Genomic DNA, 14,071 nt, shown 5'->3' on the forward strand with positions numbered 1-14,071 from the left:
TATTTATTGATATAATTGCAATTATATAGTGGTATAAATAACGACTATAATCAACACTTGTAAAACAATTATATCATCAACTATAATAAATATTTACATAGTTTGTGAGTGTTCGATATCTTAATCAACAAATTCCAGCAGAGAATTATAACAATTTCTCGTTAATAATATAGCAACAATTATGTACAAATTAGAACATGTAAAATTAATAAATTATAGAACCATAATCAGGCCAAAAATATAGATCTAATGTCTATGAATATGCATACAGAGTAATATGAATATATGGCTCTCTAAATACACTATAAATTCTCATTGAATTTATTATCAAATACTTACTATGCATACGTTAATCATTATACATTAATCCTTCCGCAAGTCACTTCCGCAAGTCACTAGCAGATTAATATAGATTAATATGTTAGGTTACATGACCATGCTCATATCTACTATCTACTATCTACTATGTTTATATATAACATATGATTCTAAAAACCCGTAACAGAATTAATATAAAATATTGATATGCATAGTAAGTGTATACATAAAAGGAAGATTAAATCATTCTCGAGTTTAAATTATCATATGATTAAATTTGCGAACAACATGTAGAATCAGTAAACAGTATTCATAAGTATTCATAATTTTTTTTTTAGAACAGCAAAAATTTACTAAGCACGGCACTCTAACAAGAAGTTAGAGAAAGCCAAACACGAATACAACGGAATTACAACGGTTTTATAAGCCAATCGTTCCAACTAAAATTAAATTTGCCTCTATTACAAAACCAATTAAAGGACGTAAGACGAATCCTATCAAACAACGAGCTCTTCTTCGGGGGGTCATCTCCAAACATGGTGATGTTTCTGAATCTCCAAGTGTACCAAAGTAAAGTTGTGACAATCACATACAACCTTTGCTTATCTTCTGTTCTTGCATGCTCAGGCGTTAAACCACAACAACCAATCTTGCCAAGACGAACAAACAGGCATATTAAATCCGGTCCATAAAACGATCTTCATATCCTTACAGTTCATATTACCATATTTGCATATACCATATTTGTATATATTCTGAACTTGGGTAACAAGATATACATCACGTGTGTATCATGAAATATATGCATTAATTTAAGTAACAGTAAACCAAATTTGATCGCATCAGATAAATGTCAAATATAAACTTTTCTTAAAATAATATTCAAAGGTCCACCGCTATTTTAATTTATATCATCGTATAAAACAGATTCGTGATGAATCATAATCCCACGTATTATTTATAATTAATCCAATAATTAAATGAAATTTTATCAGTATATAATTATGACCGACTAGATGTGTTACCAATTGAACCAAAATTACTCTATGAACTTCTATCTCATGGCTACGGAGCATACATACTTCATAAATATAAACTTACATGAATCATTAACAAAACAATACCAGTAGTCTTATAAATATCCAGAAAAGGCAATCCGGTTTACATAGCATCAATAGCAAGTGTTTTCTACTATCAACATATTAATACACGAATCACTAAGCTATTTCAGGAATTCGAGATGGTTAAATAAAGTATCCATATAATATAAGTGTTGGTTAAAGTGGGGTTTAAACTAATCAAAGTGTAACTCAGGCCAACGCTCTACTTATTTGATCGAGAAACTATTTAAAGTGCTTTAAGAGCACATGAGTCGACTTGTTTTTTCGCCGTTATACACATTTAACGGTGGGGACGGTGGGAAATCCCACTCCCTCCCGCCATTGAATCGCCGTTAAAATTCAAAGTTGGGCACCAACGTCGAGTGGGCAACGGTGGTTGCTTGATGCCGTTGCTTATTTTTTTTTTCTTTTTCTTGCTTTTTTTCTTTTGTTATTTGATGCTGTTGCTGCTGTAATTTTTTTGCTTTCCCTTTTCTTTTATGGTTGCAGATAGGTTTATATGATGAAGAAGAGTTGCAGGTTTATATGATGAAGAAGGTTTATGTGATGAAGAAAATAAAAGAAGTAAAAGAATTATAAATGGGTTTAGGGTTTTTTCAATTGGGCCTGATTTTATATTTTAATTGAGTCAAATATGGGTCAAATAATATATAATAATTGGAATAGAATTGTTTGGTAAAAAATGCTGAATTCTTTTATATGTTATGAGTTGTAATCTCTTGAATCCAATAATTTGCTTGAAATTCAACGGACCAATCAGAGCGTGACATGTGGCGCGACAATCACATGTGATTGAAAAAAAAATATATTTCAAAAATTTTTTTTTAAAATTTTTTTTTAACTTTTTTTAAAAAAAAAATTTTTAATTTTTTTTCAAAAAAAGAAATTTTAATTTTTTTTTAAAATTAATTTTTTTTAAATTTAACATTTCAAATCCAATCACATGTGATTGTAAAACCCAATCACATGTGATTGTAAAATACAATCACATGTGATTCTGCATTTCAAATCCAATCACATGTGATTGAAAAAAAAAATCAAATTTTTTTCAAAAAAATTCAAATTTAAAAAAAAAAAAATTCAACCAGAAACAGACTTTAATTCGGTGATTTGATCAAGCTTATTAGCATTTCATGATCATATCTTCAAAATTTCAGATTTTAATTCGTTGATTTGATCAAGTTTTGATAAAAAAAAAAACTTGGTGTTTAAAGGTTTTAGCACAAATTTACTGAAATTCGTCATTCTACTAAAAAAAATTGAATCACATGTGATTGAATTTGACATGCAGAATCACATGTGATTGGGTTTTACAATCACATGTGATTTACTGCATAATTTGAAAAAAAAAAATTTCGTAAAAAAAAATTTTCGAAAAAAAAAATTCGGAAAATTTTTTATTTTTATTTTTTTTCAATCACATGTGATTATCGCGCCACATGTCGCACTATGATTGATCCCTTGGATCTCAACTTAAAAGTTGGCTTCATTTGAATATTCCTCTATATGTTATATATTTCTGATTTTAAAATTAATTAATTAATAAATAAATAATCAATAAAAAATATAATTACAACTGATTTAACACTGAGATTTAACATTGAACCATTTCCTTTGTTTTGACCTCAGTGTTAAATACAGTGTTAAATTTAACACTGAGATTTAACACCGAACGACTCCCTGTGCTTTAAGGATTTTATGGCACTTGTATCAAACAATTAATATTTAACAGAAACCACAACCAAATTGATATAGCAATTTATATTTATATATATATAATAAAACAATTAACTTTCCATATAGCAGGTTATATCAAATCAGTTTCGTACGAACTGTTCAACATATCTATTATATACGGAGTATCATCATCATCATCATCATCATATATTATATTGGTATCATACATCTATCTATCTATCTATCTATCTATCTATCTATCTATCTATTCCTCACATAAAGCATGAGGATCCCATCCTACATGTCGCTACCACATTTACACCAACATCCATCTTACAAGTGTCCATCCCATCAAAAAGACACGTGTCCCAATCTCTATCAACATCAAATACAACTCTCATCTCTTTCATCCCAATGAATTCTAACAACCGTCTGCCTCCGCCGCACTCCGATTTTCACCACCGTCCACCTCCGTCGTAGTCCATCATCTGCGATTCTAACGTTCATTCGACAATTCTCTCTTCTTCTCCGCATCAATTCTGATCGGATGTTTTTCAGATTAATCGATGCACTTCATCAATTAGGGTTCCGATTTGGTTTCATCCCCAATTCATCAATCAATTCGGATTATCCATTCAATTCGATTTAGGTATGTAATTTTAAAAATTATTATTACTCTTAGTAACAGAAGTATTCTTAAATTGTCTGATTTAGTATTTTGATTTTTTTTAAATCGTTTTTGAAAAGTATTTACATTCATATTAATGTATGTTTATTTATTTATATGTATATATTTGTTTCAAAAATTGTTGCATCAAGTAATGTTTCGTATTCGTTTTGTTATTTTGCAACAGGTCAATATTAATATTTTTTAAAGATTCTTGGATTTGTTTGATTTGGTTACTTCAAGAATTGCTAATTGCTTTGGAGTTGATGATGCAAAAACCTGATTGTTATGATCATGAGGAAGGCAATTACAGGTACATTTTGTCAAAAAATAATTTAGGTGATAATATTTTAAGCATTGATGGAAAAAATCAATATGAACCAAATTTGCATACTAGGTAGAGTTTGACTATTGCTTATGACCAATTAAGATGTATCAAAATCTAAAGAAATTGTAACATACTATGAATCAGTGTATGAATTTAGGTTTAAAGTTTTTCTTTTTAGGATAAATTCGTTGTTTTGGTTACAAATATTGAATCTAGGGTTAAGGTAAGGTCTAGATAATGGTTAGGTAAACATAATATGTGCAAAGTTTGAATCAATGACTAGACAACAATTATTAGAAGTATGATAAATGACGTATACTTTTATGTTTAAACTACTTTATTATTGTAAATAAAGGTAATTAGAATTAGTGAATGTTTTGCATTAAGTGATTTAGGTTGAAATAACTAAAAAAATGTACACACTAAAATGGACTGGATCCCATTGGGTTAACCCATCATTTCTCTCTGATTTTTTAAGTTTATATTGTAAAAATGTATCAATTGTGATTACAGCAACCTAGCTATTGCACATCAATAATAATAATAATAATAGGTTTAATAGGCTTTATGGTCTGAAGTTACACTCTCAGTGGCTTTTAATCTCTTACTATTTGAAATGCTTCAATTTAGCTATTTTTTGCTTCCCATTAGAGATGAAACATTTTTATTCACTGGTCTGGTTTGATGAGTTGCTGGAATGGTACTTATGATATTTCTCCAGACCAACCCCAAAAGGTTTCAATACTTCTATTTTACTTACTTTTTTTATCATTATTATTTGTGCTATAATGTTTTTGTATGCTCAAAATGGAATTCGTTCGACCACTTTTGACCATTTTCCTTTTACTAATAATCTTTTTAAAAGACAATAATTAATTCAAATGACCCATTGAGAAGTAAGTGGGTGAAAATGGTCATCAGTAAGACTTATCATCCTACTAATCAAGTAATAGTAGTTGTATCTTCTTTTTTACTAACATGTCCCGTTTGTAACTGATCAAATCAATCGCACTTAAAATTGAATGATCAAATCATCGGTTGCCTTTCATGTATTTGGGTATTCCCGTGGGTAATAAGATGAAGAAATTGAATGATTGGTCCCCGGTGATCGAGAAATTTAACAAGAGGTTAGCGGACTGGAGAGCAAAAATGATTTCATTCGGTGGACGGTTAACTTTAGTTAAGTCGGTTCTCTCTAGCCTACCTCTCTATTACTTCTCGCTCTTTCGTGCCCCTACTTGTGTGCTAAATTCTCTCGAGAGTGTGAGACGGAAATTTTTTTGGGGCGGGACGGGTTCTAACTCTAAAATGTCATGGGTTAAGTGGGAAAAATTCCTTCTTCCTCACGAAGAAGGAGGTTTAAATATCATGTCCTTAAAAAGTAAAAATTTAGCTCTTCTTTGTAAGTGGTGGTGGAGGTTTAAAACCGAAACTAACACTTTGTGGGTCGCCGTAATTCGTAGCATTTATGGTTCTAATGGAGGTCTTGTGCTTGGAAACGGGCTTGTCCGAAAACCAAACGCTAGCCTTTGGAATTCTATTTGTGTTGCAGGAAATCATGTGGACGGGTTAGGGATTTCTTTTTCTAAGTCTTTCATACGCTTGCTCGGGGACGGAAAAAGCACCTCTTTTTGGAATGACATTTGGGTGGGGAACGCAAGCCTCAAAGACAAATTCAAAAGATTATACAGGCTCGAGATTGACAAAGATATCAACATCAGTAACAAAACCGAAGAATTTAAGGGAGATGGGCTCGGCAATTGGGCCTATCCACCTATGGGACGAACGAATAGTGAACTAACTGAATTGCGAGATACTGTTCGGAACTTGCAGCTGATCGAAGATCAAAAAAGACTGTTGGAGCTGGAATCTCAATTCGAAGGGTACATATATGGTCAAGGACTGTTCGGTTCTAGTGGACAAAGTCATCCTACCACGTGCGGTTAATTCAATTGAGTCGTTGCGAAATGGTTTGGTTCCAAAAAAAGTAGAGGTGTTTATTTGGCGGGCGAGATTAGGTCGTATACCGGTAAGGTTCGAGTTAGATAAACGGGGCATCGATTTGAACAGCGTGAGATGTCCGATTTGTGATGGTGACATTGAGACGGTGGAACATATACTTTTTTCTTGTCAAATGGCCAAAGACATATGGGCGAAAGTCCTTAAATGGTGGGGGTATAATTCGGCTTTATTCGGGTATGAGGATATTTTTAATGGTACCTTCGGCTGCGTAGCACATGATCAAAAAAGGAACCAATGGCAAGCGGTTTGTTGGGTGGTTTGTTACATTATATGGAAGAATCGAAATGCAAAGGTGTTCAAGAATAAGCTCGAGACGGTCCCATCTTTATTTAGCGAGGTTCAAGTTCTTTCATACGATTGGATTTCACGACGTTGCAAGGGTCATATTATGGATTGGCTTCAATGGTTCTCACAACCTTAGTTTCTCTCTTTTGTTAGTTGCAATCTTTGCAATTAGCTTAGGGCGGTGTAATTTGTTTTCTCTATTTCTTTCGTGATGTATTGTGTTGTTAAGGTTGCTCAGTCAACCATGTACTATTCGTGATTGTTTAATATAAGTCCTTCTTGCTTTTCAAAAAAAAAAATATTTCAATGAAATGAGTTTTACTTCCATACACTTTTTCAGGTGAATTAAAGGTGATAATGATTGCAAAGTTGGAGATACGATAAAGATAGTGTCAATTTCACTCATATGATGCCTATATAAATGTTCAAATATGCAGAATTATCTCGGATTGATTGCTTTGGCTCGAGGTTTGCATGTCATAATAGAAGATTGCAAAGATACATGCTCGATGGAATTCATTCTCAAAAATGGTCAGGCAACTAAAACAATATCCAAGATAGAGGTATTTACCACTTGTCATAATGGGTCAAAAGTTACCCATTCTTACTACATTATTTACTTTGTTGTACTATGTAGCCGAAAGAAAGGAGATATATTGCTGGTGCTTAAATGGGTTCCTATTACAATTTAGTGATCTTCACTTTTTGTTTTATTGAATTCTTTGTAGAAAAATAGCAGCTTGATGGTTACTATTGTTACAAGCCATATTGTTTAAATTTAATCTAAATTATCTTGAGTTTAGTTAACTGAGCTGTCATTGGAATAAATTTTAGATTCTGCTTTTCTTATGTTCGCTTAATGAACGAGTTGTGATGTTCTTCAAATCTTAACAGTGCTGGCGCTCCTTCCACGCTTGCTTTAAATAGCCTACCTATTAGAGGTGTGGCAATTATAGCCGATGGTGTTACCGAATCTGACATAAAGAGTGGATTTTCTATCCAAGGTCAAACAACCAGGTTCAGATTATGGCTATATGTGGCATTTCTTCATCATTTTGAAAAACAAAGGTCAATAAGGTAGTTTTTATCTAAAACATTTAATTAAAGAAACGTAACGGGGAATTGGAATATAGGTCGAAAGTTGTGCACATATTATCTTATAATTCATTCAACCTTTTTACACTTTTTATTCAAAAAAAGTTTTTTTTTTATTATCATAATTTATGTGGATGTGGATTACTATTACGAAACTCAATACATGGAAAAATATTTGTCCGCCAGTTAACTTGGCATACCTTTTTTTGACTAATATCAAAAAGAGAATTTTTCAAGCCACAGACTTCCCTCTGCCCAAATGGGCACCTGTAACTTCCACAGATGTCTAAGTTTAAAATGGCCTCGTGTCACTAGGAAATATGGTGGATGAATTGTGAGGTGCCTTCGACTTTCTTTGTTTTTTTCAATTAAGAATTTTGAAAGGCCTATTCAAGGGGAAGGTGGAATTTGTAGTGCTACAAAAGAGTTTTTTGAAATCTTTGCGTGTTGCCTGTGACAAAGCTGGATCTCATCTGTTCTTTGATGAGGTAAATATTAAGTCATTATTGGTTGTTTGGTAATAATATATAGTTCTTCAATTTTAACTTAGTTCTGATCACGGTCGATGAGGTACATTTACGTTTCCATGTTTATGGTACTAAAAAATTAAAATTAATGCTAGCGGTGGCAAAATGGGCTGGTCAAAAAGTGCTTTTTTGATTCGTTATAAGGCGCATTGGGTTGGCTTGGCTTGCCTTGGGTTGATTCAGCCTTTGTCTTTTTTATTGCTTCACAAGTAGATAATGTATTCGATATGACTTTCAAACTATACTTAGTAGTCATTTATATTTACCCTAAATCTCCATATCAATAATTTCTTATTGTTGTTCAATAAGAGTATTTAGTTATCTATCTACTTTTTACTTTTTTATTATCTATGTTTTTCTAATTAGTATCTTATTCTTGCGTATGTGCATATCAATCTTTTAGTATAAAATTTTGAAGATCAAAATTCTCATTTTTCTAAATGTTACATGGCAAATAAACTACTTTTGCAGCCGAAGGAAACGAGCCGAGAGTTGGACGTCTACCTATAGTATTGATTTGTGGTTGTAGAGTTACTACACAATGGGATCAGGGATAATTGTTGAGAACCAATACTAACCAGCAACTTGCACAAGGTCAACTAAAGAATGTCATCAAGACGTATACTCTGCATGCTGTTCTTGAATTTCAAAATAAACCTTTATGGCACAAACAATATTTGGTGAGGTATTTGTTTCAACTACTCCATTTTTTGCAGTGGTATTTTGAGTAACCGGTCAAGATATTAGAAATTTATATAGAATGTGGCAACTTTATAAGTTAGAACTTGGGATTTTGGTTTACCCGAGTCACTATTGTACTATTAGATTTTTGTATGTCATATTTGGTTAAGAATTTTTTTCTGAAGAGGTTGCGAACTTTGAGATCATTATAAACGACATAAACTTCTATACCTAAGTTGCATCAAGCTTTGAGATCATTATAAACGACATAATACCGCCTGTTTAAATTAAACTTTTACGATTGTTAGGTTTGCATTGATAAAAATTGTTAGGTTTGCATTGATAAAGGCCTTACATTATTCCAATATCGATTACTACATAGGCTATTGGGTTAGAGAAAAAATTATATGAACTTGAAATGTGATTTAGAAACCATACTTTAACTGAAACTATAAGTAAATATCTGCTGTAGGTGATGCAAAGCCATACTATTGTACAACTTTGTAAATTATGTTGCTTTTATCTGCTAAAAGTGTATGTTACTACAGTGTTGTTGAAAAATGTCTCATTGGATTCTGAAGAAACAAACGTTTATTTGTTATGTTAAAAAGCTTGATGCAACGCACGGGCTCTTAAAGACAAACAGAATTATAGTTTGGTTGGTATTTTGAACCCAAAAAGTCAAAGGGTTAAGTGTATGGTTATGGACTTGAATGTTGAATATGGGAAGAATTGGTTGCTGCCTTTCAATTATGTCAAAGGAAATAGAATTACTGAGGATTGAATGTCCTACACATGTGATGCTATGCACTTAAAGGTCCATTGGTTGATTCAAACAGTTTGTTTGTTTTATTATCAAGAATTATGTATTAGTTTGATGTCGCTGGAATAATGTCAAAACTTCGTTATGCTTTAACACTTATTATTTTAAGGGCCACCCGTGCAACGCACGGGCTCTTAAAGGCTAGTACAATATATACCATATATTATCCCTATATACTAAAAGAGTTTTTAACATATATACCCTTCGTAATCTTTAAAATCACATATATACCCATTTAAATGAATTAATATCAGATATGTCCATTAATAATCTTTGAAATAACATATTTACCCACTTGAAAATAATATCATAAATCTCATTTTAAACACTTAAATTTAGGTTAGGCTACTCAAGGGTCATATACTATTTATTTTGTCCCGATGTAGGCCATATACCCAAAAAAATACTATTATAGGCTATAAACTTTAAAAATATGTGTTAATGTAAACCAACTTAACTTGTTGACCTGATAAATCGATTTTGTAGATTAAGCTTCAAAAAAAGTATACTTTTTTTTTGTTCCAATGTAAGCTATATACCCCAAAAAAATACTAATGTAAGTCACATACTTTCAAAAAGTATATCGATGTTAACAAAAGGTGACTTGTTTAGCCGGTAACATGCCACCTTTTGTTTACATCGATACACTTTTTGAAAGTATATAACCTACATTAGTATTTTTTTGGGTATATGACTTACATCGGGACAAAATAAAAAGTATATGACCCATGAGTAGCCTTAACCCTTAAATTTATCATATATACCCATTCATTTCATAAAATCATTAATGTTGTCTTCTTCAAAGTGCATAGATATTATTGTGATAACAATCGGCCCATTTTTGGGTGATTAACTGATTATAAAGGAAATGAAATCTTCTATCTCTATTGTGACAAATGGTTTGTTTTTTTGCCGTTGGAGCAACATTGATTCTTCCAGACTTGTTTCCATTACCATTAAGTTGTTGTTTGCTTAATGGATCTTCTTTCTCAAGTTCTGCATCTATGAAAGCAACTAATGGATCTTCTTCACCACCTGGACCGCCTTCAGCCTTTGATGGACTTTGAGCCTGTTTTGGACCTTCAGCCTTTGGTAGATTTTGAGCCTGTTCTGGACCTTCAGCCTTTGATGGATCTGGAGTCAACGGTATGTCATCCAACATCTTCATTCTAACTGTACCACCACCTCTTTTGTGACACCCCGTACAAAATCAAAGTGTACGGATCATCAACAACAGGTCGATTACACGGTATAACATATATGCTATTTTAAAACAAGTTTTGCATTCATGAAAAGATAACGTCTTTACCAACGTCAAATGTTTTACAAAAGATAACGTGCTTCTATGAATAGAAAGCATTAACATAAGTACGTGATACAAAGGTCATTACAAGCCATTTTGTTCAAAAATAACATAAGTTGTGAATGCAAAAATAAAAGTTCCATGATTGAGACATCTCTAAATAATGCAGCGGAAGTCTAAAATAGCGAGTCTGTAACAGCAAGTCTATAACACCAAGACTATAACAGCAAGTCTAACAGCGGAAGCAACAACGTCTAGGCACCTGAGAAATACATGCTTTAAAATGTCAACACGAATGTTGGTGAGCTATAGTTTGTTTGTAATCAGTAATGTAATGTAGACCACGAGATTTCGTATTAAAAAAACAGTATGAAAAGTATATGCTTATCCGTGGGCACCCGGTAACTAACTTAACAAGTAATATATCACCCCCTAAAAGTACACTTGGCGAGTGCGTATGTTTACGAAGTATTAAACACCCGTTAAATGTTAGCGCGACTAGCCCGAGTGGGGATGTCAAACCCTATGGATCCATATCTAAGATTCACGTCTACCGGTTCATAAACCAATAGTTAAACGTTACCGTGCTAAGGGGAATCTTTGTGCCGTTATGTCACCCACACATATATAAAGTTTAAGTACTCGTGTCTAGTATGTAAAACATAAAAAGCGCATGTATTCTCAGTCCCAAAATAGTTAAAGTAAAAAGGGAGCTATAACTCACAGTGAATGTGCGGTAAAATCGATATGAAAATGTAAGCAAGTAGTAAGTCGGTCCAAACAAGTAAGTTTGTTGATCCAAAAGGTCCTCAACCCAAGTCAATGGTTACTAAGTCAGTAAATTGTCCCCAAAAGTTTAAAAGTGAATAAATTAAGTCTTAAGTATCATCATCATCATCATTCGTAAAAGATAAAGTAAATTTTCAACAAGAATAGAGATCGAAACAAAAGGCTAAATTCGGACAGCTTCTACGATCTCTATACAAACTGAAAAGACGCGTGGTCAGTGGTCAAGGCTCCGTATGTGAGTCCTCGTACCGCTATCCAATTTTCAGATCCTAACTCGATGTCGTTTGACCGTGGCGACGGTTCAAGCGCGAATAGGTCAGAATTTTCAGCACGTCGTTACAAAGGCGTAGTGATTTTCGGAAGGCTATAAATCCTAAACCATATATCGGATTTAGGCGAGTCTTGAACGAAAAGTCATCTAATCGAAACGAACTATCTGAAAATCAACTTTACAGAAGTCTCAGGTGTCTGATCAGACCCCAAAAACAGTAAACAAGTGCTCCAGTGGGTTTCTTGGTGCTTGATGCTCATCACGGTTCTCATCCTTGATGCGTGTAAGCTTCAAGTGTGCAACTCTTTGATGTTTTAGCATCACTTTGACCAAGTTTCAACCATCAACACACAACTAAGAGTAAAAGCTAACATTCTACAAGTTTTGAACATCAAAGTTGTCTCTTTATTGCATAAACACAATAAAGCTTCAACCTTTGTCCTTTTGACACAAGTTTATGCATCTTCATCATATGAGATGATGAAGACTTGATTTTTATCACCATAAAAAATATAAAAGGTTCCAAGTAAGTGAGATCTACAATAATAACTTAGATCTCAAGTATTAAGAAACCCTAAACTAGAAAGCTTGGATTTTTACAAGATTAATGAGACCTTAAGCTAGAAAGCTAAGATCTAGTAAAAGTAATGAGACCATAAGCTAAAAAGCTAAGATCTAAACAAAATAATGAAACCATAAGCTAGAAAGCTTGGATCTTTAATGTTCTTGAAGATCCTTAAAGTAAAAAGCTAGATCTACAAGTGATATGAAGATCATAAACATAAGTTTCAATCTTTTAACAAAATAAAGTGATCTTAAGCTTTAAAACTTTGATCCATCAAAGTAATGAAGATCCAAAGCTAGAAAGCTTGAATCTTTCATGTTCTTAAAGGATTTAAATCAAAGTTTGAATCTACAAGATATAACAAGATCAAAAAGCTAAAAAGTTTGATCTCATGATGATGATGATGTCGTGATTATGAAGAGAAGAAGAAGAAGAAGAAGAAGAAGAAGAAGAAGAAAATTTTAAGAACTTACTATTTTAGTGTGAGAAAGACTAGAGAGAAAATTAGAGAGCAAGTGTGTGTAAAATGAGAATGAGGTCAAGTGTGAAATGGAAGAATGAGGCTTGATATTTATAATGGTGGAGGGGTGGCTAGGCCGTAGGTCTTGGGGGGGGGGGGACAAGGGGACAACTTTTTTGCTTTTTGCATGGTGGTGGTCTAAAGGTGGTGCTTGTTGTTGGGATCTCATGCAACATGTGTAGTAATGGCTAACAAAAATGCTAGTATGTTGGCTCACCTAAATGGGTTTTTGTCTTACATTTTAATGGGTCATAATTCTATTAAAATTGAGCTAATTTAATGGTCCATTAACTAGAGTAGGGTGGGTCTAAGTCCATTAAGGTAAAAAGTCCAATAAGACTTAAGGTAAAAAGTCCAACAAGACTAACTAGTGTACATTAGTAAATTACTAAGAGTAATTAAGCAACCAATAAGCCAAGTAATTGTCATTAGAAAATAAAAATTAGTATTACGTTATCATAATATTCCAATTATGACAAAAGTTAAACGTGTACAAAGTACGTAGCTCGTTCAAAACGACAAGTGACACTAATGGTCATAAAAGCATTCGAGGATCAAGTTAAGTGATTAAACACTTAGTAGCATGTTTTAAGACATTAACGAAAGTAATTAATCATGAATAAAGATCCCAGAGCACAGGGCCGGTCCCGAGAATTTGGGTGCCTTGAGCGAGGCGTAGAAAAGGGCCTTAACGAATAATATAAACTATTTAAAAAAACAACAATTAACGTCTTATCAATAAACATAAAAAATATAGTATTAGAATTCCATATCGTTTGTCGGGTATAGTAATTTAGAACTCAATGTGTAGGGTCGCTGTACTTTACTATGATCATTTTGGTTCTACTTCCTAGTATATTGCTAGATTATTATTAATATGAGATATTTTCCTTTATGAAAAAATATATCTCTAGCTATATTTTAAAACCACGATAGCATTTAGATGGAATATAGAAAATATATAAATATTCCATAAATATTCAAGTTATAAATATTAATTGGAATCTAAACTGGTGTTATTCCCACATCGGTTGAGAACAAGGAAATATATACTCTATAAATGTAAAAGCCGTGAGACA

General features: G+C 32.7%; 1 long non-coding RNA gene across 1 annotated transcript; it reads left to right on the forward strand.

The window, feature by feature from the left end:
* Window positions 1-7,848: 7,848 nt before the first annotated feature.
* LOC139876696 (uncharacterized) lies at window positions 7,849-9,369 on the forward strand. Its single transcript, XR_011768251.1, has 3 exons — window positions 7,849-8,001; window positions 8,512-8,720; window positions 9,333-9,369. It is a non-coding gene; the product is annotated as an uncharacterized lncRNA (long non-coding RNA).
* The last annotated feature ends 4,702 nt before the right edge of the window (window positions 9,370-14,071 follow it).

This window comes from Rutidosis leptorrhynchoides, chromosome 11 (assembly GCF_046630445.1).
Source record: "Rutidosis leptorrhynchoides isolate AG116_Rl617_1_P2 chromosome 11, CSIRO_AGI_Rlap_v1, whole genome shotgun sequence".
Lineage (NCBI taxonomy): Eukaryota > Viridiplantae > Streptophyta > Magnoliopsida > Asterales > Asteraceae > Rutidosis > Rutidosis leptorrhynchoides.